The 27,910-nt window shown below is 33.9% G+C and overlaps 1 protein-coding gene and 1 long non-coding RNA gene across 6 annotated transcripts in view; one reads left to right on the top strand and one right to left on the bottom strand.

The window, feature by feature from the left end:
* Positions 1 to 27,910, top strand: part of LOC128888581 (slit homolog 3 protein) — a 362,389-nt gene that overhangs the window by 63,037 nt on the left and 271,442 nt on the right. The window lies entirely within an intron of this gene.
* On the bottom strand, positions 362 to 27,910 carry LOC128888683 (uncharacterized). 2 transcript variants are annotated; one of them, XR_008460315.1, is made up of 3 exons: positions 27,341 to 27,910; positions 27,130 to 27,199; positions 362 to 494 (listed from the first exon to the last, which is right to left on the bottom strand). It is a non-coding gene; the product is annotated as an uncharacterized LOC128888683 (long non-coding RNA). The 2 variants fall into 2 exon arrangements; XR_008460316.1 differs by lacking the exon at positions 362 to 494 and adding an exon at positions 16,709 to 17,333 and having other exon boundaries at positions 27,137 to 27,199.

Below are 27,910 nucleotides of genomic sequence, written 5' to 3'. Positions count from 1 at the left end.
ATAAAGTTGAGCCGAAGGGCTTGTTTCCAAAACCCTGTAATTCCTATTCCTTTCCCAGGAAACTAATCAGTAAAATTGGTTAATAAATAAACCATTTCCTTTTCCCTTAGAACCTGTTTCCAAATTCATTCCCACAGACTAACATCCCCTACACTCCTGGATATTCGCTATATCTTGGTTGCTTTGAAATATATTTCAACAAACAAATTTGTATATTCGATACTTTGACTGTGAAATTACGCTTTGTTTTAAATACATAGATGTTCAAAGAGATATTTGAATCTTAAATTTAAAAATGTTGAATTTTTCGTTCTTTTTCAGGATTTGTTTTTTTAAAGTAAGGAATTTTTATAAAGGGTTTTGCACATATATTTATTCACATTTTAAGAGCATACATAATTTTTTCAGTTAAAAATAATTAAAATTAAACAAAGTACAAGTGATTTTGTACAGTCCGTTCTGAAAAAAACGTAGTTGCTACGATTCCAGGCGTTCTGCTTATCTGAAATGATAAAATCACGAAACATCTTCATTAATATTAGTGTCTCTATGGCCTGAACCAGAATAATTATGAAATATTTAGAATTCAAAAAATGGCACCACTTCAAAGTTTGAATATCGATTTTCGTATATTCTTTTTGTTTTTTGTATATTAAAAAAAAAATGTTTAGAATAATCAAATTTAAAAACCCGTGGTTCGGACGATAAAGGCACATGTACTAAAGATTCACTCCAAATTTGAAGTGATTCGGTCAACTAGAACTCGAGATATCATGGCAACCATTTCAAAAAATATGGTTACGAGGGAATCGCATTTAAAGATTTTCATTCTAAACACGTATACTTACGATTACGATTAAAATTAATCCTCGCTTACTTGCTTGTTGAAAATGAATGTCACTTTTGCACATTTTACACATTACCAACGAAAAAATTGTAGTAAACTCTACATAGAAATTTAAAATGGAGTATCCAAATAAACTGGAGATGATAACGTCGTTGTCGACACTGTTCTCTTTAGACGTCCCTAACTTCGTTAATTATTCGAATTCAACAAAATCTAAACATCTAATTAAATATCTAAACTTTGAGAAAATGCAAAAAACATCGATTTTTTGAAAGTTCTAGACTAGATTACTTCCTTAAGTGCAGGATAGGAATTTGGGTTTGGCGAGTCCATGGAGGTTTATATAATAATCTCCATTTCGTCAGGAACCTTATTGCTCAAATCCAGCATTGTCGCTACTTATGCCCCACATAATCGTCACTATAAAATTCTACGAGTGTAGATCTCGTATCGTGTTTTATGGATCTTTATATTTGTCGTTTTCGAGACCCGTGAATTCAATGTCTCGATATTGAATTCGGCGAGTTTAAATTCATTGGCGTCGAGTTCGACAAGTTGAGGTTTACTAATATCGAATTTTCCTTCTCCTGGGATCGTCGACGTCACGTGTTACGGTTCAAGAATAACTATTATCGAATCGCGCGATGGCTGGTAGTATTATTTTACTACTCGACAGTTGCCGATATTGGCTCCCACTGTTTTAGTGCCACGGTAAATGGATTTTTCAACACCATACTGACATTTTTCAATTGCATGTGTTCACGGAAATTTTAGCCAGCGTTTTTCTTCTAATAAAATAGATTCTAGTAAATATATTGTCGAACAAAATAGTCGAATTATTTCTTTTACTCCTGACTTTACAGGACCTTAACATTAAACAAATAGACAATATTTTATTTAAAAAATTAGTGGTCACCGTTTCTCTAAATATATTACTAATATAAAAAAATTGATATACGCCAGTATGTTTGTCGTGGGAGACTACCAAACTTTTTCTTCTATAATTTTTCTCTAATACTTACTATTAAATTATAATACTTATTATTAAAAATATTATGCTGGTATTTTAATGAACACTCCGTATGCATTGGTGCACGTGGAATATAATAGTTTGGAAATACGGAGACATGTATAGTATTTTTACCACTCTCTTGGTTAGATTTCTGTTTTCCCGTTTTTCTATTTTAAGACGTGACAGTGAATACGATAATACGTGAAATTCTATTAATAAAATTAAAGGTATTAAAAATCAACGTATCTGTACCTCGGGAGCAAACTATATTAAGTCAAAATATTAGAAATTCAATACATATTTAAAGAATTACGAATTCAATGTGATCTGGGTCAGCTTTAAAAGATTAATCCTGAATAACGGATTTCGATTTCAAATTGCATCTTTAACGAGGTCTATGCAAACTATTCGTTTATTCATTGACAACCACTTCGTATGTAGAATTTTTCTTATTATATAATTATACAATTATATTCTCATGCAATTTTGTTCAAAATCCACAAGCCAAGATTTAAATATGTTATTCAATGTTTCAAATAAAATAAAATTGAACAGGAACATCAAAGTGTGTGAGTTGTATCTATAAAAGTGCGAAGTTCTATAGTTTGATTATAACACCTAATGTACCAGTCTAGCATTTGTTCATGTTTTACATCCATTTAATTCTTGCTTTACATTAATTTGTATTTTCTTAGATACCTTTCTTCATAATTTTCCCCTTAAGAGTGCGAATAATTTATTGGACCCTACTGGCACTCCTATAGCTCGGGTACCTCGGGATTGCTAAATCCGTACTGTAGCTACAATTAAATATGGCTACAGCTTCTGAGGAGTAGCATTGCAATGCATTGAAAGGATGAACATCAATAGAGTCATCATCGCGAATTCATGTCAAATTTCAAATATTTACTTCTTAACATAGCTTCCCTCCAAGGTACAGATATCGACTGTCGATGAAAACCATTTATGCTTCTCAATTAACCCTTTAACTGAAGGGTGTATAAATACGCACGCGAGAAATGGGGGTCAGTGAAATTGTTTGTATGTGTTGAATCAATTTTTTGAAATATCAGTATATAGTGTGTGATGAGACAAAACTTTTTTATGTTTACAGTTTATTCATACCAAGTTTAGTTTCAGAGTTAAAAATTGAAAACTTACAAGTTCGTCGCAAAAATTGAATTTCAGGAAGGTCTTCTAAGTTTTCAATTTTTATCTCTGAAACTAAACTTGGTATGAATAAACTGTAAACATGAAAAAGTTTCGTTTTGTCATTCTGTATGAGGTGTTTTTTTTTTCATTAAGACAACATCAACGGGATCAGATCACTACGAGATCTTAGAAACAAGGGCTTTGAAGTTTTTAATTTTAATTTTTCAATTAAACGTTGTATGAATAAAGTGTAAATATAAAAAAGTTTCGTTTTATCATTCCCGATAAGTTGATATTTTCTTTAAATTCACATCTCTACGATTCTTAGAATTTCTAGTAAAAATCGTCCCGCAGTCAAAGGGTTAATCAAAATTTGGAGAAATAATCGTGCAATAATTGCTAACTCAACTATACTTTCAACATTTCCGCTATGAATTCCAGAAACCCAGACCTACTTCCACTACATAAATTCATTCTTAAATGCAAAAATAAAGCTGACATTCCGACCGGGTTTAACCGTTGTGAATTGAATTTCTGAACTTAGAAATGCCTGAATTATATAGAAACCATACATAATTTCGATGGAACATGTTTGTCTTTCGAACCATTAGCTTTTCATTCAGCTGTCATGTTCCATTCGCAATTATAAGAATATATTTGTTCCATCTGAATGTAACAGTAATGTAAAGAGTCTTTTCTTCCTATGCTAATTCTGAAGTTTTTGTTGCTCGAGGCATTTAAAATATTTCTATAACAATCTATTTAAAACAATTTTCAATTGACAAAATTATAAGCGTCTGCTCTTTTTGGATTGTATTGTAACCGATTAAAGCGAAAGACTATGGCCTCAAAGTCGCTCGGTTATTTTAGCGCGTTTAGAAGGCGCCAGACGGAATTATTCCCATCATGTTTGATCCAAGATATTGCACAGCAGTACGTATCCATTATTTGAAGCTTCTAGTAGCTATCCATGGTAAATGCACGGTCGGTTTATCGATCAGCCGGTCGACCCATATCCGTGGCATTATTGTTTAACGACTTCTCGTCTTCGCCGAGGTCAAAAAATAGGATCCCTGGTCCGCGGTTAAATTTGTCCCCGTACATTGTGCCCAAGATCAAAAATGTCGGCTCCGACGGTTCGAAAATTCGTCCTGGCAATATTAATTTTACTTTGTTGTCGTGGGTTCGACGGGAAAGGAAAGTCGTGCGCGACGAGGCGAATTAAAATTTTATTTAGCCGTAGGAGGTAGCTTGAGGGCGGGCGTATACCTTTCAATCTCACGTATACCCGAATCTAGTTCAATTTTCTTTAAAAGTGTCCCACTAGAATTGCACTTGCCGCGAATAAAACAACGCGCGCAATCCGTTGCGTTCGTGATTTGAGAGAAACGTTTAACATTCTCTCTATTGTACCAGTTTTTATTTTACCCTCTGAACGTGAAATTGTTTTTACGGCTGGTATACGTTCGCGAATTGATTAGTATGCAAAGTGAACAACGCGTGGCTGAATTATAATTTCAATGATTTATGCGATTGTTGAATGAGTAATGGCTTCGGTTTTAGCGCGTTCAATCATGTATTTGGGCTTGGATGTTTCCGACAATTTCTAGCGAGACTTCGATGCATCTTTTCATTTGCAAAACGAGTGTAATATATACAATAATCCCTTGCATTGTTAGATAAACTAAATTGTTATGTACTTGAACTGTTGCATGAACAGAATATTGATCTATTAGGGATTTACTTTCTGCTATGACGGTTGAGAAATGAAGTATTCTTTAGAAATTTATAAAATAAAGAATTGTTAGATATAAGCGAGGGCAGTGATTATAACAGGTTATAATAATAAACTTTATTGTAAGAAGGACGAAAATAATGATACACGCGAGAATCGAAAATAGTGGTTCCACCCTTTCAACCGTTTCACGAGCTACATGTGCTTGATACTGTAACAAAAACGAATGGGACTGTGACGTGTCTGGTCGGTGTTAGATGGGAGCAATCCTAATGACACACCGAACGACAGATGTCGGCCGTTCTAACAAGAATGATACCACAGACATAGGAATATAGGAAGCGGGCATTGGTCGGAAAATTTCAGAGTATATTAGGTAGGAGAATGAATATAAAACTCACATACTTATTATAAATACAGTTTAACACAGTGAGTGTTCATACTCATATGTAAAATAGTTGCTTAGTTTTCGAACAGTTTTTAAGAAGAAAGTTATAGATACATTGTAACCATTGTTAGGTTACAAAAAGTAACAAACTATAACGAAAAATTAGATATTCAAAGTGTTGAAACTCTAAAAATTTATTTTCAAACATATAACCATTTTTTCAATTATAGTCCTATTTTAACTTCCCCTTTTTGGAACTGAAAACAGAATTTTTCTATGTTTGGCATTAGGTTTGAATTATATTCAGTCCGTATGTGACAATTTAATTTAAGAAAGTAGTTTTATTAATATTGATATAATTAATTCACTTAATATTGAATTGCAAATGACTTCCTAGCTGAAAGTAATGTACTCAATTTTGTTACTTTTAATATGGATCAGCAATTAAAGATTCTTATTACTAGACTGTCTGACCAATAATAGACTTTTCTACTTAGAAACAAGCCTCACAACATAAAATTAGAAACATGAGTACTATGACTATTACAAATATAATATTTCTTTTTGTATATGTAATCTTGTAATGAACAACCCCGTGTGTGGGCATTTCCATAGCTTTATTATGACTGACTCCTCTCGTCATCAAAACTACTAAACCGGCACACATGGAAATACTGCATATTCATGTATAATATTACTAATTATTAAATATATTACTATTAAAATTACAGCTTTAGAAGGTATTTTTAATGTGGTTACTTTCTTCCTCGCATTTTGTAATATTTTATTTACGCAACGTAAATTAATTATATACTGTTTTAGCTCCTATTTTGTATAAAATTTGTTCTAAACACTGCAGAAAAATTTGGAAACGCATGTCTGGTACAAACGAAGATAACTACAAGAATTATCAAGAAGAAGAATTAATTATTAATTTTCATTAAAGTACTGTTTACATTATCGTTAGAGTAGCTCCTGTCGATATCGATTCCGGTTGGCAATAAATTATTATCGATAAATAAATTTTATAAAGCTCGTACAAAAATATTTGTATACCCTCTCTGAACTGTATTAATAGTAGAAAAAAATGTTAAAATCGATCTTTATTTCATGGACTTCGAAAAAAATCCCTAGAGCATGTTTAATTTTTCAGTCGTCACATTAGAAAGACCCCTCAGGATATAGTTTGTTCTAGTTTTTAGATTCACCCTGTAAACGTGCATTCTACGAACCTTACACGCGATTCTCTCCAGGAAATATGCTTGGTACCACTATATCTAGGTTTACTATGAACATCCATAAATAAGGTCGTTAGAGGTAAATACGATCGAGAAATGATTGTTTCGAGTAATCGAAACGGACAATCTTCAGATCTGAGAATACAGGGCGTCAATACGCGACATCGATATCAAATATGTATTACTCGATACAAAATACCATGGAAAGAGTACAGAGATCAATTTCGATAAACGTGGTATGAAGTATCAAGACATACTACAACTGACACCAATATGATGTCCATTATAATATTTTTCAAAGAGAATAATTAATTTGAATATCTCACCACATTGTGATTGCATTTGCGGAACAAAAATGTTGGTAGTAGCGACAATTTTGAGGTGTACTAAAAAGATTTTGATCAAATTTTGACATTTTAAATTCGAGCCAACAAAAATATGTATTATCCCTCTACGTATAATTAAAAAATAAAATCCAAAAGCTCCTTCTAGAAAACTCTTTGTTTTACATTTTGTTGGTTATTTTATTAAGAGTACATATATAACATTATATTTGTTGGTTATTATATTAGGAACATATATATAAAAATATATATATATAGAACATTACACATATTAGTTATTATATTAGAGACATATACGGAACACTTTCTGTGTATGACGTGCAAGAAACCATACTCCGCAAGACGCGCCAAACAAAAGCCTGTCATCTGCTCATTGACCCTGCAGATACAACCACATTTATACCCTCGAATTTCGACACATTTCCATAGCTAATTTTTGGTAATATGATACTTTGCTCAAGGCAAAAGGGAGCATACGCATTCGCTATTCAATTGAGAGATGTGGTCGTTGGAAACTTGCCCAGATTAAATGAAACCGCCATTTGGCGATATTGGGATGTCATGGGACCTTTTCGCAGGAACGTTGCGAAGAAAAAAATTCTGCAATCGCCCGTTCCTGCTTCTAAGATCGTTTCTCGCTGCTTTTCTTTGAGACTTGTGCACTTTCTTCCATCGTTGTTTCAAAACCACTCGACTCGAGTGTGCTTGGGCGGTTAAGAGACACGACGAGAAAGACGTTCCAAAGCATGACCCGCAGCTTTTACTTACAGATGTAATCGATATTTCGATTCCAAGACGTTCGTAGATAATTGCGCTCGTTAGAGGCACGAGAAATTTTATCGATTCCATCGTTCTCGTACGTAATCGTCCATTCACGCCGCTTTAATCGCCGGTTCCGTGCTCGCAGATCTTTGATCGACAATTAACCTGGCTCACGAGAGTAGAAAATAAAATATTTTCCGTCCTACATTTTGGGAGCGGCTTCAGTGAGCCCCTGTTGTATAATTCAAGAAATGTAACGTTCTACAATTAAGGGGTATGCTGCAAAAAGGAGGCAGCTCCATTTTTTTTATGGTTTTGAGGTTAGAACATAATCACGGATTTAAAAAATTCCTTTTTTTCCTGGTGCAATAAGGAGATAGCTCAGGTTACTAGAAAAATTGATGATGTCGATTTGTCGGAGACAGCACGAGAAGAATGAATTTTACACTAATTTTACGATTTTTTTTATTCTGCGTTTTTTGTTTATATTACCAAATGTTTTAAGAATAAAATAAACATGTGTTTAGAAGAAAATTTTATTTTCTCCATTCGAAAAATCCCTTAAAGTTTAGGTGTTCTTTTAGAACAGGGCGCAATAAAAAGGCAGCTCCAACAATTAATCCTCCCCCACCACTCTGAAAAGAAAGGATGGAATCCGAAACTCCATAATTTCATAATTAGATACCTATGCTATGATGTGAAAAAGAAAAAGAAGGAAAATTTCAAAAAACTGAATTTTACATTTTTTAATTTCCCAGAAATTTGAAAAAAATGGAATTGCCTCCTTATTGATACACACTCCTCAATTACGTTTAAATGGACGATAATCGCGCGTTATTATCACGAGGTTGATTCACTTGAAGTACATTGGTTTTTTTTATTGATAGCAGTTAATTGTAACGTGATCGTTTCGACCATATATCGTGGTCCTTTTCAGATATGATGTTATAATAATATACAGATAATATAATGCCTTGATTTTTATTATATTGAAATTAATATATACATAATTTTATATACATACATACATATTTATATGTATATATTTCATATATTATTTATATGATTATTATTATATATATTTAATGCACATTATAGTTGCATGTTATAATAATATTAAGTGATATTGCGATAATATTCATTGACAGCAGTTAATTATGATGTGATATTATGGATTATCCCTTGTTTCCATTCTCTTTAGAAATAGTGTTATATTAATACACAGTTATATTATTTGTTAATGTTGTATCGATCTGTCATGTATTTAAACAGTTGATATCAATCGATAGTTTAATTAATGTAATGTACATTTTCATCGAGAAAAATCCACTAACACTTACCTTAAAAGTAAGGCAACAGTCCGAACACCGAAGTAAACAGTCTAAAGGCAACATTTGAAGTGTAGTTTAAATACTTCCTCGCTAGCTGATACAAAGAAACTCCTAATACAAACAATATCAGAAAAACACGAATGTAACGTCACATCATAATACACACCTTTAATCAAAATTATTTATATAATTTATATAAATATATAATATTATACATAAAATAAATATAACTTATATAAATATATCATAATTTATAAAAATGTAATTTGTATACATTATATGAAAAAATATGCATGTTCCAATTTAAGAAACGATTACTCTAAATGCATATTGCGCAAAATAAAAAGAAAAGTTTAAAACTGTAAGCCTTCTCACTAGTATTCAGTCAATTTCTCTGTATCAATTGTTTGTATCCCCTCGTAGGAGAGACCCATAGAGTTTCCCATTTTCTAGAACCACCCTGTATGTAGCTATAGATCGTGGCATCCTGGAAAGCAAGAACAACACACGCGACTGGAATAACTTTGCACCTCTGGTGCTGAAGCGTATTGCACCCTTAGGAACCACGACGACTCGAATGCGTTATTGGAATTTTTCATTTAGACTCCACGGCTCTAGAGATGAATTATCGACTATCGGAAACGATAAATAGACTATTCTATTACCTTCTTTCTTTCATTGCACACGATTAACACTTTATCACGGTTTTCAGGCAGTCCTTCGATTCGTGGGTTTGTTTATGCATACTCTGAATGTTCCGTCCGACGCGTAGGTACAATAACGGAAAGGCCAACGAAAGTTTGGGACGTACTCGCGAAACAAGGCTACTTTTGAGAGTCGTACTGATATTGCCACAAATATCAGTTTAGTCACGGTCGTCGATGAGACCTTTAGAATTTCGTTCGTTTTCGTCCTCAATAGCCGTTATTGTCCTAAACTTGAAAAACTCAAGGGTGATGCACGCCTGTGCAATATAAGGGGCTCACTCGGAGAAAGTGTCGATTTTCGCTGGGTCCCACGGTACAGATCATGCTGTCACCACCTGTCTCCTTGATAATATATACATATTATGGATACTATCAATACTACTATATTCTATATATATACCGAGCCTCCCCAATTTGGAAAAAAACTGATTCTTTGACACTTCAAGCCTCTGCCATCCATATGTAGAGCCTGAGTGCAAGGTGAAGAATAATTGTTTTTGAACACGTATCGATAAAATATTCGTTTTTAGAGACTATTTAATCAAAATCAACCTCGGTGTACCGATAAATGATATGGAGATTGCAACACGATCGATTTCACAAAGCAAACAGTCAATGTTTTCAGCGCAGAAGAACCGATAAGTTTTGATTTAGTAGGCGGGAATTTTGAACGCTTGTCTGCATTTAAACGTCATTTTCTCCCTAAAATATCACCGCACAATTTTTTTTAACAATACCATTCAAAAGCTGAGACTTCGAGGAAGTTTTTCCCGAGGAATGCCCGCCAAAAAACTATGTATTTAAAACCGAATAACGGATAGAGAAAAAGTCAAATTTTTAAAAATTGTCCCAATGTAAAGTTTGACCTAATTTTTCACTTATGAAACCTACGTAATAAATTTTAGTTTGGCATCAGGGAGATGGAAAATTTAATACTCTTTCAAATGGTGTACTGATTTTTAATTTTTACTGTAATTTAGTGGAGTTATGGCCGTTTAAAGAGTGTCAAGTCGAAAACACCGAAAAAAAATTAAAAGTGAAAATACTCGAGAATAAGGTGACACAAAGAAAATGTCTAAGAGTAATTTTTTGTTGGAAATTTGTTGTAGAATTGATACCCTGCGTATGTCTGAACTTATACGTAGACACCCTGTGTAGTAAATAGGGGACCACTAACCTTCTTCTAGAGAACGTTACGTTTCGAAGACGTTACAAGGAGGGTAGGTGTGGTCCTGGAGACACGCTAATTGAACCTCGTACGAAAGGCAGAATTCCAATCAAGGTATTTCGTCGACTTACGGGGGTGCCAACCGATCGAAGGCGTAACGTTTCGAGTCGTCTTCGGTTGACACCCCAAAACGAAAATCTGATACTCTAAAACAATCAACGAGATCAGACACCAAAATTCTCTCGAGTTAGAAAATCCATCGTTCGGGATTTCAAATCGCGATCAAATCAGTCACACAAAATGTCAGCGTCTCTATATTATGGCAGCGGGCCTTACGACACCGTACATTTATCGTAAAAAGTCGCGCTGTGTACGGAACACTGAATTTATGATTTTATCGAGAAATTTAAAGGGGAAATTATACAGGGTGGCCTACTTGATCCTGAATACCTCTTCCAATTCGAGGGATTAGTAAGCTGCAACAAAATTTTGTTCCAATATTTCTATTTGGGGGAGGGGGGGAGTTTTCGAGGTCATAAATGTTTCTTATCTCATAAATATATTTCTTTTGGTATAACGTAGCAGACATTATAATACCGATAGATTTGTATAATAACATCATAACATTGGGATGATATTTTACTCATTCTTTTATATAACATGTCTGGTGATGTTGTTTCTGTGAATTTTTTCTTTTCTTTCGAAAGGGATTTAATAGAAATATAAGATCAAAATTTAGGTCAAGATTCACTCGGACTTTTCAATTTGTCTTCGTGGAATTTAATAGACAGTTAATTCATCCGTAATTCTGATACATCTAGTTTAACACAACAGTATGAAGAAATTATAGAAACGAAGTAATTTCTCTTTCTCTGAAATTTTCTATTTCTCTCATTCCTGGCGATACGTCGAGATGATTTCTAAAACCGACGATGGTTTAGGACAGTTATTCAGTATTGCACCACATTATTGGATATGAAATTTTGCTACGTGCAAATTTCTGTGCTGAAGTGAAGCTAAAAATAGCAGAAATTCAGAGGTGACAAAGAGCTATAACCGCTTTTCATACGGAAAGGGCTTTTCACTTGAAACGCGCTGTGTTTCGCTATGTCGAAATATCGGGACATGCGGCAGGAGGGAAATGTGCCTTCTCGAAGCTGTATTTTTAAACGAATTGCAATTGAAAAGCTGAGCTTTCATCTTCTTCCTTTTATTCAACGTTTTCGGTGATGTGGTTTCAGTGACTTTGCTAACGGACAGCCTTTGGAAACGAACTTAATAATATCTTATTTAAAAAATTAGTGGTTACCGTTTCTCTAAATATATTACTAATATAAAAAAATTGATATACGCCAGTATGTTTGTCGTGGGAGACTACCAAACTTTTTCTTCTATAATTTTTCTCTAATACTTACTATTAAATTATAATACTTATTATTAAAAATATTATGCTGGTATTTTAATGAACACTCCGTATGCATTGGTGTACGTGAAATATGATAGTTTGGAAATACGGAGACATGTATAGTATTTTTACCACTTTCTTGGTTAGATTTGTTTTCCTTGTTTTCCTGTTTTTCTATTTTAAGACGTGAAAGTGAATACGATAATACGTGAAATTCTATTAATAAAATTAAAGGTATTAAAAATCAACGTATCTGTATCTCGGGAGCAAACCATATTAAGTCAAGATATTAGAAATTCAATACATATTTAAAGAATTACGATATCAACGTAATCTAGGTCAGCGTTAAAAGATTAATCCTGAATAACGGATTTGGTTTTCAAATTGTGTCTTTAACAGTTTTATCTATAAAAGTGCGAAGTTCTATAGCTTGATTATAACACCTAATGTACCAGTCTAGCATTTGTTCATGTTTTACATCCATTTAATTCTTGCTTTACATTAATTTGTATTTTCTTAGATACCTTTCTTCATAATTTTCCCCTTAAGAGTGCGAATAATTTATTGGACCCTACTGGCACTCCTATAGCTCGTGTACCTCGGGATTGCTAAATCCGTACTGTAGCTACAATTAAATATAGTTACAGCTTCTGAGGAGTAGCATTGCAATGTATTGAAAGGATGAACATCAATAGAGTCATCATCGCGAATTCATGTCAAATTTCAAATATTTACCTTTAAGTGACTGAAATGATATTAACAATATCTTATTGATGGTAATCAGACCTGGACAAATTTACATTGTAATGAAAATAATAATTTATTTTGGGTGGTTATTTTCAGCGTAATTATGTATTTGATGGTAATAATAGAATCCATTCATTTGAAATATATCAAATAGCAAATTATTGCGTTATTTTATTAGGTTCATCGTCATTTACGTAGTACAAATATAAATAATTTATATATTACATCATATATCATGTTAATCATATTATGATAATCAACATGGATTTAATTGAAACGAAAATGCGAAACTACAAATGTTTTAACATTTATTTTGAATCATTATTTTCGATAGTTATTTAAAAAGGAGAAGGACGTTGATTCATCTGAAATTATTCGAAATTACTGAATTATTTAGTTATTTTACTATTTCAAATGTAACGAAAGAAATAATCTTCAAAAGAATAAGTCTTTGCAGTAGAGGTACACAATTTGTTAATTAAATAAGAACGTGTTATTTCAAAGAATGTCATTTGGAAATTTCCCAGTTCTGATATCAAGCAAACTCTCAAAATTTAATTTAGCGTGATTGTTCAGCATCTGACTAAACTACAGGGAAAAAGTATTTCCTTCATAAAAAGATTCTAACCTCGCAATTAGGACTCTCTAAAATCACTATTACACTGCGATACACGTTCATAAATATTTCCCGTCGAAAAACACGTACAATTTCAACTTGGAAAATAGTAAGTGCCAAAATTCAGGCTGGAGAAATCTTCGAATAGATTTCTCTACATTTTCTGTCCTCATCTCAGCCAAACGCCTAAAATAGATATACCCAATAGAGAGAATTAATTCAAAGAATATTATTCCCGTATAATTATTCCCGTATATTCCACACAGCCAGAAGCTAGTAAATAGATAATCTCTCAGCATGAATGAAATTTTGACAGCAAATGTAAATGTTGTACCGTAGCTACACGTTTGACATTTAAATCACGTGGGAACATTTGGGGTGTGCGGAATCCTCTAACTCGTCTCCACAAATAGATATAACCCCCACGTTCACGAGCGAGCGAAATGTGGCCTAAATGGATACAAGTACGTGTGTGTATACCTGGCCGTGTATTCCCGTTGTTAATATTTATTTGAAATGCCGCACGAATTCGGATTTCTACGCTTCGCGGCGAGTTATACCCAATTTCGAGTTTTCTCGTCTCCGGAGCCTCGGACGCAAACTTAACTGAGTTTACGAAGTTTGCAACATGACGGGGAAAATACGAAAAGAAGAAGGCGGAAAGCGCTTGGAAAAGTTTCGGTCACGATTGTGTGTCGAGTGCCGCCCCTTCCCACGCTCACGAAACAATCGATTACACGCAACAACGGCGGGCTCGAATTGATGGCGAAATTCTGAAAAATCTACGCCGGAGAAGATGAAACTTTTGTTTCGAAGATAATCTACTTAAGAACGTTCTGATTGGTATCGCATCTCCTTGATTGCAATCAATTGTCCCCTGGGTGGAAGTCTTATTGTTTACCCGCCATTGTTTCCACGGATTCTGTCCTAGCATTTGAAAAAGTAATTTCGTAGTTCGTGTCGTTTGGAAATATCATTCTTCTGTGATTATTTGTTTTATTATTCTGAATCATTTTAATGACACCCTTTGTAACTTCTTTGTGGTTTTATGAGGCATCAAACATATGAGAATCTATATTACAGTATGATACCATGTGTAAAATAAACATAATTAAAGATACTAGAAGATATTGACAGATATATATTTATATTGTAAATATGGAATATAATCTATAATATAAGTATCTACATGATGGATATGTAGTAGATATTCTATATTAGAATAATAGACACTCTACACTAAAAAATGTATCTATATTATAATTCCATAATATAATCTATTATTCATAATATAATACTATCCATAACAGTTAGTTATAGTTTATTCTCTTTGCGGAGTATACTATCCATAATATAATCTATTAAAATATCTATATTATTTTAATTATACTAATACTATTGTTGAGAATATATATGTATCCGTTTCTTAATTATGTGTTTGTGTGCCTGGGTATGGAAGTATGTGTATGTGTTCGCGCCTTGACCTTATAAATATGTATTCTTTTTGTTTTAAGTCAGTCTGTCTCGACCCGTCTGTAGGCAACGTTTTGAGAATAAATATACGCATACATTAAAACCGTAACAACTATAATATAAATATATTTATTAATACAAAGCATCTATTCTTATCAATATAATATCTGTTACATACCTATTATTGATATGTATATTATAGATTGTATTATACATTCAAATTATATTTTAAACTACCTTGTAGTTTTTTAATATAGACTTATTTAATAATACAAAATACCTGTTACACATATTTATATTATAGATTATATTAACTACATTTATTTTAATTACATTTTAAACTATATTATAAATTTATAATATACATAGATATATTCATTATACTAAAGTATCTATATTCTAAACACATAACATAATTTGTAACATAATCTCTTTCTGTTTTTTTCTGATGCTAGCCACGTCCCTGATTGAAGTAACATTTTCTTCCAGTGGTCGATCGTGTAGCTATATTTGTTCAAGTTTCGCGATCTTATCTGTTCGTATTTAAAGTTCAAAACTTTCAATGAAACTGTCGGGGCTATGTATCTTCCTACGTGTTCTGCGTTTTAATGGCCAGCTGATAACTTGGTGCAATTCTATCTTTTTTAAAATTCAGCGCATGCATCTCCACTCGAATTCGCGGGCAGGTTTGTTGGAATTTTTTTAAATTCGAGAACGAACGACGTACTTGATTCGGCGCGTCATAATCATGCATGTTCGCAAAGTAATTGCTCGTCAATAAACGCGAGAAAACGTGATTCGACTGTTCGACTGATTGTGAGATTTTTCGAGGATAGTTTCTATTGACGTACTCCCTTCTCGAATTTTGCAATGCAAATAGTACCGCATATTTTTAATATTATATTGATCTGATACCATTCATTATTATCATAAAACAAGAATGAACTACAGTGTGTACTAAATAATATTTAGCACTGAGCTGTTGTCTAATAAAACAATTTCTGTTTTGTTGTAGATTGTCATATGTTTTACATTCATGTCTGAGTTATTAATTAGTAGTCATTATAAAAAAATTGTTGATATAATATTATTATTCATGATTCCCATAGATACTTTATTATCTAACTACGCTTTCTATCTACATATATGTATGTAAGTTTGATCATTCATGCCTGACACACATACTTGTACAAACCAAGTCGGTTTCATGCCGTAAAAATTTGATATTTTTATAAATTTTATTCTCAATTCTGTTTTTCTTTTCACAAATCTTGATTCTTCACTTGCATATACTCTATAAATTACATTGCATGTTACGCAGAACACAGAAATTCTCGTATACAAGTACTGTTCATATCGGCGCAAACAGTCCATAACGCAATGCGATTGAATTCAATCGAACAGAATGTAAAACGCTTTGGCATGCGTCCCTCCATAGAAACTGCAATCTTTCCTACAATGTACTTACCAGAGAAACAAGATTTTCTTTTGATGCGAGTCTTTATCCCGAATTTCCAGAAAAACCTTTACTACCCTGCTACATTCGCGTGGGTGTTGAATCGATGTTTACCAACGGAAAATATTGTCATATTTCCTGCCCTTGATCCTTTCAAACATCTTCGAACACGCTACCCACGATTGTAGCAAATACTCCGAAGGCTGAGAGAAAATATCGACTCTAGGTACAAAATTCATCGGTTGAAGCCTTTGAAAGATACATCCACCCGAATGGTATAACAGTCAAACAAATTGAGATTAAATTCGTTTAGAAATTGTCCATCTATAATTTCTAATCGTCTAATTAAAAATTCTCAAACTAAGATGCATATTTCTAATTTATTTATAGGAATGAAACCATGTCTCTGATGTCGCAAATTAGAAATGCGTAACAAGTGTCTAGCTATTATTGTTTATTTTATGTAATTAATTATCCGGCACACAACAAGTAGAGGGAGAGGGTGATTGTCTGTCTCTTTCAGCCGCGTTCTTGAGGACACTGGAATAGAATTAAAACCGACGAGCATTCTGTTACGTAAAATTAAGTAACTTTTTATAATGGCATGTAACTTTCCTGCACGCGAAGGCTCGCGTCACCAAAATATCGCCTAGAGAAATGTTTCGTATGCATAAAAGGATACGTCGCGGAAAGATAGCGATTTCAGCAGGATTCGAAGCTACTCGAGACAAAACTATCCTATTTAACTGAAGAGGAGAACAAGTCCACGGTATAAGAAACGAGGAAATTGAAAACATTCTCGAAGACAAGTCTCTTAGAAACTCGGCGCTTTTTCCTCTTCCCTTATTTCCTTCGTCAGTGGCCATCCCCACGAATTCACTCCTCAACTTCTAGTCTGTTTACCTATACATATATCCGTGTCTCGAAGGAACGATGCTCGTTTCTCGGCTTACTTAAAAATGTTCATCCATTATTCTTTATATCTACGTTGAATTCCCTCTCGCTTCTCTTGAATTCCGCTTTATAGGTTATGAATTTTTATGCCCGTGAATTGGTTATATTTACTTTTCTTTGGAAAACGGACGTGTTCTTTTTCGCTTTTCCATGTTGGTTTCAATGTAGCTCATGCTGATATGAAAATAATGTGTTCGATGATAATAATTATTTTTTAAAGGAGTGTCCAACTGATGCAGAGCATCAGATGAATCAAATTCGGTGGGTTTATTTATATTAATTACTTACGAATTGGAAAATTGAAAATTTGATAAGAAACGACTTTTTTAAATCTGTATGAGAATTAAATTAAAATGGTTTTAATTGTAACTTGAAATATGCATACTTATCTCAATAAAAAATATATGTCTGTATACATTTGAAGACCAAGGGGGAAAAACTCATTATGTCCAAAAATTAAAGAATTGAGAAAATCGTGATTGTAGTTTACGTAACTCCTAGGGGCATTAATAGTGGTTTAAAAGTTCGGCAAAAATATATATTTTGAAGTTTAATATATCCAGTTTAAGAATCAGGTGAAAAAAAAAGTTACGCTGGTAACCATTTTATTGAAAAACAAACAATAACGGATATCTAACTAAAATGGACATAATTAGTTTTTCCTCCTTACAGCCATTTTTTCCCTCCCTGTTCTGTCAAAATGATTAATTATATCTATTTTTCGATTGCATTAATCGATTTCTCTACTCTTTTTCCGCTAGATGGCATGCATGTTTCAATTTTGATAAAAATTCGACCAAGGGGGTTTCCCCTTGGTCTTCATTTATGTAATGGAATAAGTAGAATAAATAAGCGTATGTATTTATTTTTACTTAGAAACATGTAGTTATATGTTTTTAAATGGAAATAAGTGTTTATATGTACATATAATTGTTTGGTGTTTATTGTATATAATAGGCACATACAGTCACGCATATAAATAAACACAAAGAGAGATAACATTTGTAATAAAATGTTTTTATCACAGGGTTCCATTCCATGAAAATTTACGAGTTGCGTTTTCGATTGAATACAGCTTGACTAAAGTGTCTAACCATTACTCGCTGTTTCTACTGGCATGGAAACAATTCACATTGGTAATAGCATTTCTTTTCTATCCATATTCCTACTTCATGAAAGATAAGATAAAATTCAAATATGCAGAGTACAATCCAATTTTAATGTAGATGCTTATAAATATGTATATGTATATGGGAAGTAGAAACTGTGATTTATGGTCAGACACGCCAGCCAAGTTTTTCCTAATGACAGTGTTTGACCACTGTTCGTTGTTTCTACTTGCATAAACCCTCGAAAACAATTCACGATGGTATTATTTATTTCTTATCCATACTCAAACCTTATAAATGCTAAGATAAAATTAAAACATCACAATTTCATCTATTAATGCAAACAAATATATAAATGTAACAAGTAAAAACAGTAGTGATTCGTGGTCAGACACGCTAGCCAAGTCGTACGTGCCCAGCATACCTAAAGAATGTTCAATGTTGTTCACGTAGAATCTCTTCTCTCTAGACATACCACGAATTCCACTTCTTCCATAACAAATTCTGCACGTTTTATTTTACATTTTTCCACATTTATTTATTATTATTTCTCCTGTCCGCTTTGTTCCTCGACAATTTAATGAGAAAGTCGTCAGTGTCTGCAAAGTTTCGTCAAAATTACGTCATGTAATAAATTATGCCCAGAGCGCTTCCCGTGATGAAACGTTGGGAAAAATTATCACATGGTCGGTTAGGCTCGTTTCATATCGTCCGAGATGCTTCTCGAAAGAATGCAAAATTAAATCACGCAAGATTTCCCAAGCGTGTGATTCGTTTCCCGTTCACGAGACGGTTTGCTCTCCCAGCCTCACGGACCACAGCTTCTAACACAACTTCCCTAACCGTTTCCTACGGAGTTGAAAGCTGTTCTTGAGACTGTGCAAACGTTGAAGTTAGGTGGATCAACATTTCGATGAATCCACCATCGAAACGCAAATAATTAGACGTTACATGCTAGAATGTGACGTGCTCATGTGTGGATAGAAAGTATTCTTGCTGAAATTGTTATGTACATGCTTATGTGACTCCATCTTTGATCTATCGTTAAGATGGCCGAAAGCGCGCCGATTATGATTTTCTTACAGAATTTATCCTACAATAAATACTTACAATATTTATTATCACACATTATAAATATAAATATTTTAGAGAAACATCTTTCTAAGTAAATATGAAATTCTTGTTCTACGAATATCGTAAATATTGTTAAACTAATGACTATTCTAAAAAGTCCACTACAATTTCTTGTGTTAAAATAAATTACAATCAGCATACCGTTACTTTGTCTTTGCGTTGAATAATAATAGGAACTCATTGTAAAAACAACAAAACTCCAAAGGAACTCATTACGAAAATCCCAACGTCATGAGTGTGGCAACACGTCAACGTTGAACCTGTCAGAGAACTAGATTTGTGAAGCAGGATTATTCATTGCGTTGTCGCGATATTTTTCCTTTTCTCGCTCTCCGCGATTGTAATGAACGGATTTTAAATTGTTCATTTGACGATGCATGCATCTCCAAGCCTGCGCTTGTTTTGTAGCTGAAATTGTTTTCGGACTTAGTCTCTTTGATGTATTACCCATTCTGGTTCTCTGCTTCCTTTCCTCGATTTTTCCTCGAGAATGCAGGAGATATATTGCCGCTGTGGCTGAGGGCGGATCCTACGGGTGTACTGCTTTTAAAGTAGCACGTGGATTGTGCAATACGTAACTTGACCTTTGACTGGGTGTACGTTTTATCTAGCCAGCGCCAAATATTTATATCCGTTGGCGAGCTTTTAGGTCTACGATGTATGAGTTTTAGATACAACCGTGCAACATGTTTCTCGTTTGAGTTACTGAACCAATACTCGTTTCGAGTACTACTGGATCGTTGGAAAATTATTTTAGCGCCAGCTGGTACACGTTTGTTTTGTTCTATTTGTTTTTGAAACACGAATAAACGCAATTCGTATGGGAGGTAGTAAAGGACCGATATCTCGGTTCTTGTGTATCGTATCGATGATTTTTAGCAGACAAAAGATTTTCTAAATTCCAGTTCGAACAGCTTTTACTGTATGCATTTTTGTTGATAAAGAGGCGCTAAACGAGATATCGTACGTTTTGTATTAATGTATGTGACTGTTCATTTTGGAAAGAATTCGACGATGTTGTATGTAATAATAGTGTTCTATGCTAGGTGACTCTTGACAAAAATGTCGATTAAAATTCATTGAAAAAATATAAACATTGCCTACGTTGCAATTAAAGACTCTAACAAATAGTTACTACCATAGACATATGAAAATATAGACCGAGCCTTTGTATATACGAGGGGTAACTGAAAATCGCGGCGAGAGGGAACGTATCCGACTTCGACTATTTTCGTAATCGCTCGGGTATATTCGGCTTTTCGTAGTTAGATATTACAATCAGTGATTTTCAATCTGTTTCGTTTTCTAAAAATTGAAACTAATATTAACCATTCTGTAACACTATTTTGGTTATTTAATATATTCTTGTATGTGCATAATAGTAAGAAAAATATATTAAATAACCAAAATAGTGTTACAGAATGGTTAATATTAGTTTCAATTTTCAGAAAAAAACAGATTGAGGATCACTGATTATCAGTTACCCCTCGTATAAAGGTCGGTCTATATCTTCATATGTTTTCTTTGACACATTCACAGTACGGTACGTGTACATGTGAAATGTGAGCCGAATATTTGGCGAGTCTTGCCGGAATAAATCGACGTTAGACGGATGCTTTCTACACCCCGAATATCCGACCCCCTCTTACCTATAGCAGCAGTTTATGTTCGGTCTACATTTTCATATGTCTATGGTTACTACATGTATGTGTGTATGCTTCAATAATAAATATTGCAATAATAATATTCTATGCTACGAGTGTCTCGCTAGAACAGTTAAGGGAGTGCACTCCCGTGCCTTGTATGGCTCGTACTCACTCACACAGCTCCACATTACTGCATACGTACACGGAACTGCAAGGGCTTGCAATTTTCCTATTTTTGTCTGGACAATGCAAATTTGAGACCTCTCAATAGTCGTTGCCGCTAGATAAATGTTCAAACTTGTGCGCAAGCTCCTATAGGTAGTTTACTTTTGCTTTTTTGTCTCATAATTAATAATATTCAGCAGCGTATGTTTCAGCAAAGTTAGTTCAGACAACGCGGCAGCACTGTCGCGTCACCATATTGCTTCTTTTGATCGCGAAATACTGCTGAATATTATTAATTATGACACAAAAAAGCAAAAGTAGACTACCTATAGGAGTTTGCGCACAAGTTTGAACATTTATCTAGCGGAAACGACTATTGAGAGGTCTCAAATTTGCATTATCGAGACAAAAATAGGACAATACGCAAGCCGTTGCAGTTCCGTGTACGTATACAGTACACCCTCCCCATACTCCCTTTCGACAATAATGACCTGGATTCAAGTCCCCGAATGTCCAGTCAAAATTTTTCCACGGTTTTTCTCATCAGCTTTGATAAATGTTGTTGAGTACTGTATTAACTGGTCCATGAAATGATTATTAGAAAGGATATAAGGTGTACATGAAGGGAAATGAAGGAACTCAGGGGTATACACTAGAGGAACGTTGTGACGTTCGAGAATGAAAAGCGATAAAGGAAAATTCATATGAGCCAGTTATTGCTAGGTGGGAATATTCTGTGCTAGGTGAGTCTTTACAAAAATGTCGATTAAAATTCATCAAAGAAATGTAAATATTCCCTACGTTGCAATGCAAGATTCCGACAAATAGTTACTACACGCATCTATGTATGCTTCAATAATAAATATTGAGATAATATTATAATATTCTACGCTAGATAAATCATGACAAAAATGTTAAAATTCATTACGCATAGTTTATAACAGAGTTGATAGTGAATGATGACGAGTATGATTATTCAAAAGTGCGCTGTAAAATGTAAATAAATGGGTACCTGATGTTAATACCCTTCCCCGTTGTAATCTAGGGTGAGTGCTCCGTTTGATAGTGCCATTAGAGGTCAATTTCAAAACGTATTAATTCGAGTAACTTGCTGGTTTTAAATGAAAGTATTCGCAAAACGAGATGTCATACATTTACGACTGTGTTATCAGAATACTGCGTTTTTTATTCACACTTCACTAAAATACCAAAGTGCATCATAAATTATAAAAAAAAAGTATATTTTACAAAAAAATATGACGTTTTATATATTCTCTGAAAAGATATAATTTTGACTGAAGAAGTTCGAAATGCATCAAATTAATCGGCTATGTAGTTTCATTGACAATTAAAATAAAATGAAAATCAAATCAAATCAAATGAGGCTTTCACAAAAGTAATAAATAGCTAGAAGGTAAAGGAATTGTAATACTTCAATAAAACTCCACGATCCCCAATGATATTTTAAGATTGTGATTTCTTTCTCGTGTTTATCTTCATCAAATATTTCTTTTTTTAAGAAAATAGTATATTTTACAAAAAAATAATATGATATTTTGTATAGTCACTGAAATGGAAAGATTTTGACTGATAAAGTTCAAAATAGATCAGACAAATTGACTGGTATTAGTATTACAGTTCTAATGTCAACTAAAATAAAATAAAAATAGAATTAAACGGGTCTCCAACAAAACTAATAAGTAATTAAAGAGTAATAGTAATATAATTCTCGAACAAAACTCGTCTCTACAATTCCCGGTGATATTTTACGATTGTGATTTCTTCTTCGCATTTATCTTCGCGGAATATTTCTTTTTTCGTTCCAGTATCTATTCGTTATCCTCGCTTGTCCCCGTTCCTCCTGTAAATATCATTTTAAATTCACGCGCTCCCGGGTTAAGTATTCAGGCCCGTTTGAATAAGCGAAGTTGACTCCGCTGTTGGAAACGTCGGTTCGTGTTGATCCAGAAGGTAAAACTACTCTTCTGTTCGTCTTCGATGGCGAGACGTTTGGTGTTAGCTATAAATCTGAGAATATTGTTGCTTGTTCTGTTTCATATTTCCTTTCTCGTCTCGGGCAGCTGTCGAGAGACAATGGGACGTGGCGTCGCGTCGGCGTCGGCCAACGGCGACGTTCTCGCAGCCAGAAACAGCGCGAACTCTTGGATAAGCCATGACAAAGTTTACATAGTGGCCATAGTAATTGCACCACTCGTTAACACTTTATTTACTGGGAACCTTTTATAGGCTTTTTAATTGCAGTATTTAGCTATTCGAATTTATTTACTGTATCGATGACTGTCTACTTATAATGATCAGTGTTTGGAAAGAGGCTTGACTAGATTGGCATATACTATTGTAGAAAATTCTTTTCTGAATTAAAGACTGTTTCTAAATAGCCCGGCTGATAAAGTGTTAAGAATAGTCTGTAGACGATTGTACAGAGTGATCCGCTCGCTAGTAGACACAATGGACAACCATAATAATAGCCGATCGTCATTGTAGACTTTATGATGGTGATCCCCCTAACGAAAGCGGCTGTATGGTTGAAAATGTGTGTGCCGAGCAGAAACGTCCCTCGTAAATTAATGTAAATTTCTTTTTTTTAATGAAGTTTTAAAAATTAAACAAATGTGCGAATACTTATTGCTTCAACATTTCTACAGATAAATTGTTTTTTTCTTATTAATTTCGCAACTTACATAAATAGCTATTTTTTTTGTATTCTATCTATTCTAGAGATTTCCGAGAATATGTAGAATGTCATTGTATATAAAAAATAAGTTAATAGATTACAATTTTACATAGTTTTTTTGAAAATTGATCGGTGTACGAATACTTTCTACACCCACTGTATGTAGTTTCACGGGCCACTTCGATGGCGCGTAACGATATAGCGGGCCGAACTTTAGGTAAACATGTAAGTTAAAAAATAACATTAACACTAGGCTAAAAAATATAATACATATACAAAATACCACTCGACGTCATTGTTTCACTCTCCTCTATTACTAAGAGCAAAAATGTGTGGATTGTTCCTTTATTCATTTATTACATAACTCCATTCAAATTACAAATGAACCTTACTAATGGTTGCCTATTGAAACCTATTCATTCAGTAACATTTGGCGTTCGTAGATATCAGATATAGAACTGGAGTTCGTAATCGCACTTGCGGATTGTAGCAATGACACATGCAAATTTTCATTTATTTAATATTTTTTGTACATATACACCGAGAAACAAAAGTTTCAATAGAAATTTAAAATCACCCGGCGGGCCGCACAATTTAACGTGGCGGGCCGCGTGTTGGCCAGGGCTGTTATAAATGATGCTTCAGGGTTTAATTAGTGATTTCTTCCTTTACTGCTAGAATTCGAAGATCACAATGAATGTATCATCTCAAAGATTCTTGGCGATAGATCGAAAATGTCGATGTGCCTTTGTTTTTAACCGACTTCGAAAAGAGGTTACTCAATTCGACATGTATATTTTTTTTTTTTTGAAGGTATGTCCACCGATTACGCCGAGATGATTTGACCAATCGAAATGAAACCTTTTGCGTCTTGTTACGTCGACACAATACGACGTGTCACGCGTTCTATCAGTTCGATCGCTCCGCTGCGATTATTTACATGTGAACATTCTACTGCTCTCATTAATCTCTACTTATATGTTCCTTTGGCTTCCAGGAGCTGACTATAATTTTCGATTTCGATTTCGATTTGTACGATTTCCGCGTCGCCCGTTGCATTTGTATCGCGGTGCCCACACGGCACAGACACGTCACAAGGGCGAAAATAACATGTATTCGCGTGGATGTTAAACGACTGCAGGGTAGCTAAAATACATCACGATTTTCCGGAGTCGCTGGGAATCGGATTTACACGAGCTCCGCAGCCCCTATAAGCTCGAAATCACGTTCTTACAAATACTTCCGTCTATCTGGTTCACCTAGTCGGCGCGTGCTTCTGGGAGAAAATGTCACGTAATAACGAAGTCGTTCGTGCCAAACGGCAGGATCTCCTATACGTTTCGTGACATTTCCTTCGTCGAGGATACGCTTATAATAATAGTAGCGCGAATAATCGTTCCTTCGTTTGTCAATACAATTTTCAAGTAAAATAACTTCTGGGTATTTCCAAGCAATTTAGGCCATGTTGATACTGCATAAGTAATGTTTGTATATTATTTACAAACGTTAAATTAAATATAATTTTTTCCGCGAAGCGGAGGTCCTCGTATGTACCCCACAACGGGAATAAACTTGTCTATCTATCTATCTATCTATCTCTATAATTTTTTAATACTTCATTCTTATATATCATTATATTTATTTTTATATAAAATAATAAACATTAAAACGTTTTCGACCATTCTTTCGATCGATTGAGAATATACAAAAAATATTAGAAATGTGTGATGAAAATAATGCAAATAACAATCTTGAATAATGTGTACGCCGGCGCCGTAATGTATACGAATAATGTGTTATTATTTCTTCCTCCCTCTTCTTTTAATGATTCGTTACATTTATACAGATGTCAAAAAAAGTTGTCGAAAACGTTGGAATTACTTATGTAATGTCAGTGAATACTATGTGAATTGCTTGTAAGATTTATACGTTTTGTAGTACATATACATACATATAGTTTGGTTTGTATACAGTATATATGTATAACATAAAGAGCGAGGAACTAATATGAATCCCTTGAATCTTTAATATTTCTCAAAAGTATTGAGATGTTTTATGTAGCAAATGCATTTTATCTGCACTGCAGATTTAGTGCACCCTTCTCGAGTGAAATTTTCCTATTTCCCTTCGCATTAAAAGTTCGATTAATTTAATTAAAAAATTAGATCTTAACATTTCCTTTGGTACTAGTTGACTTTTTAAAGTCACGGCTGCCAAGTCAAAGCAAATGCTTGAAAAATATTTAAAACTGAAGAACTCGTAGCCATACAGTGGAAAGAAAAAATGATTGCGATGTATGACGTAGGATGAGATTTCCACGTCACCGCTTTCTCCATTTAAAATTTATAAACCCATCAAATTAAACAACACTATATTTATATATATTTTACTTGCCTATCGGTAAGGTCAGGTCTTTGTCGCTACAGTCCCGTACGGGCCCTGACTCGTATGTGAGCTTCTAGGTCTTAATTTAGGATTTGGGATTTTTGCGGATGCGAACGGTTAATATAAACTATTAAAATGATTTACTCTAAATACGGAATTGCAGTGTTTATTCTATTGACAGTTTCGTGATTCGATTTTAATAATACAATGGTATAATTTGAACGATTTAATCGAGACAATATGTTTGTAATTATAATTTCGTTTGAAAACACACTTTCATTCTCAATTGAATCATACAAAAAATACACATATGAAATCGTCAAAAATATAGATACATACTTAATAAAGAAAAACAGTGAAAAAAAAAATATATATATATTATATTTTATTTATATTTGTTTCTAGGATATCAACTAGGGTCACGCCGGAAATCAATTATATCATTTATTGATATCTCAGTTATCACAAATAGTAATTCCATATAATATGGAAACACAATATAAGATCGTCGAAATGACTTTATACACGAAATTGAAATAGAAGTACTACCCGAGAACACCAATGAGGGTTTCCCCGGAAATCAATACAATTTATTGATATTCCGAGTGTTCACAAACAATAAATTCATATATAAAATATATTATGCTAAAGAACAGCAACTTACGACTGAAACTTCTATCTCAACTATCGATGAGATCGCTCGGGTTAGCGATGCTGGATGTCGGATGTCCTGATCGGAGGAAAAGCACAGACACACGTGAAAGAATTGTTAAACTATTGAATTATATTTTACAAAGAAAGAGAACTTCTAAATAATTATATTTAAATTAATTAAATAGATAATAAAAAGAAATAAAACGAAGCTACTAACTAGGATATTTAACGAACGAACAGAGTCCTTTGCCTACCACTTGCTTCACAATGAATTTTACAGTAAGACAAACTACGCTCAAAATTGTTCGATCGGACTAATTATCGCGCTCGTCGCGGCTGTACGATGAAGAGTCCCCTCGACTCGCGCTTTGCTCAACCACGTAAACTCTGTCGAACGTTCTAGAAGGTTTCAAGACAAAGGATCTAGAAACACGTGATCGAAGGAACGTTATTAGAAAAAGTTTTCGATCTTCCTTGACTTGGTACGCGCACAAATTCGGTGTTCACGGGTTATACCCCGTCTCGCGTCGCGTGCCCGCCAAGCTGTTCAACTCGTCCAAGCGACAACGTTTCGTGGCGTCTGCAAAGGTATAGTTTAGTTTCCAGAACGTTCGGCATGAAGAAACGGCAAAAGAAATGCTTAACTCGATGTCGTGTTATTTACATGTTTCTCCTTTAAGCAATATCTGTAACCGTCGGCGTCGTATTAAATGTTTAACAGATATTTGAATGTGGCGATAATACTTTGCGTGCTTTTCCTTTTCCACGGCGCGTAGAGATATAATAA

This window comes from Hylaeus anthracinus, unplaced genomic scaffold (assembly GCF_026225885.1).
Source record: "Hylaeus anthracinus isolate JK02 unplaced genomic scaffold, UHH_iyHylAnth1.0_haploid 11994, whole genome shotgun sequence".
Lineage (NCBI taxonomy): Eukaryota > Metazoa > Arthropoda > Insecta > Hymenoptera > Colletidae > Hylaeus > Hylaeus anthracinus.
The sequence above is the reverse complement of the archived record's forward strand: the minus strand, read 5'-3'. Positions and strand labels throughout refer to the sequence as shown.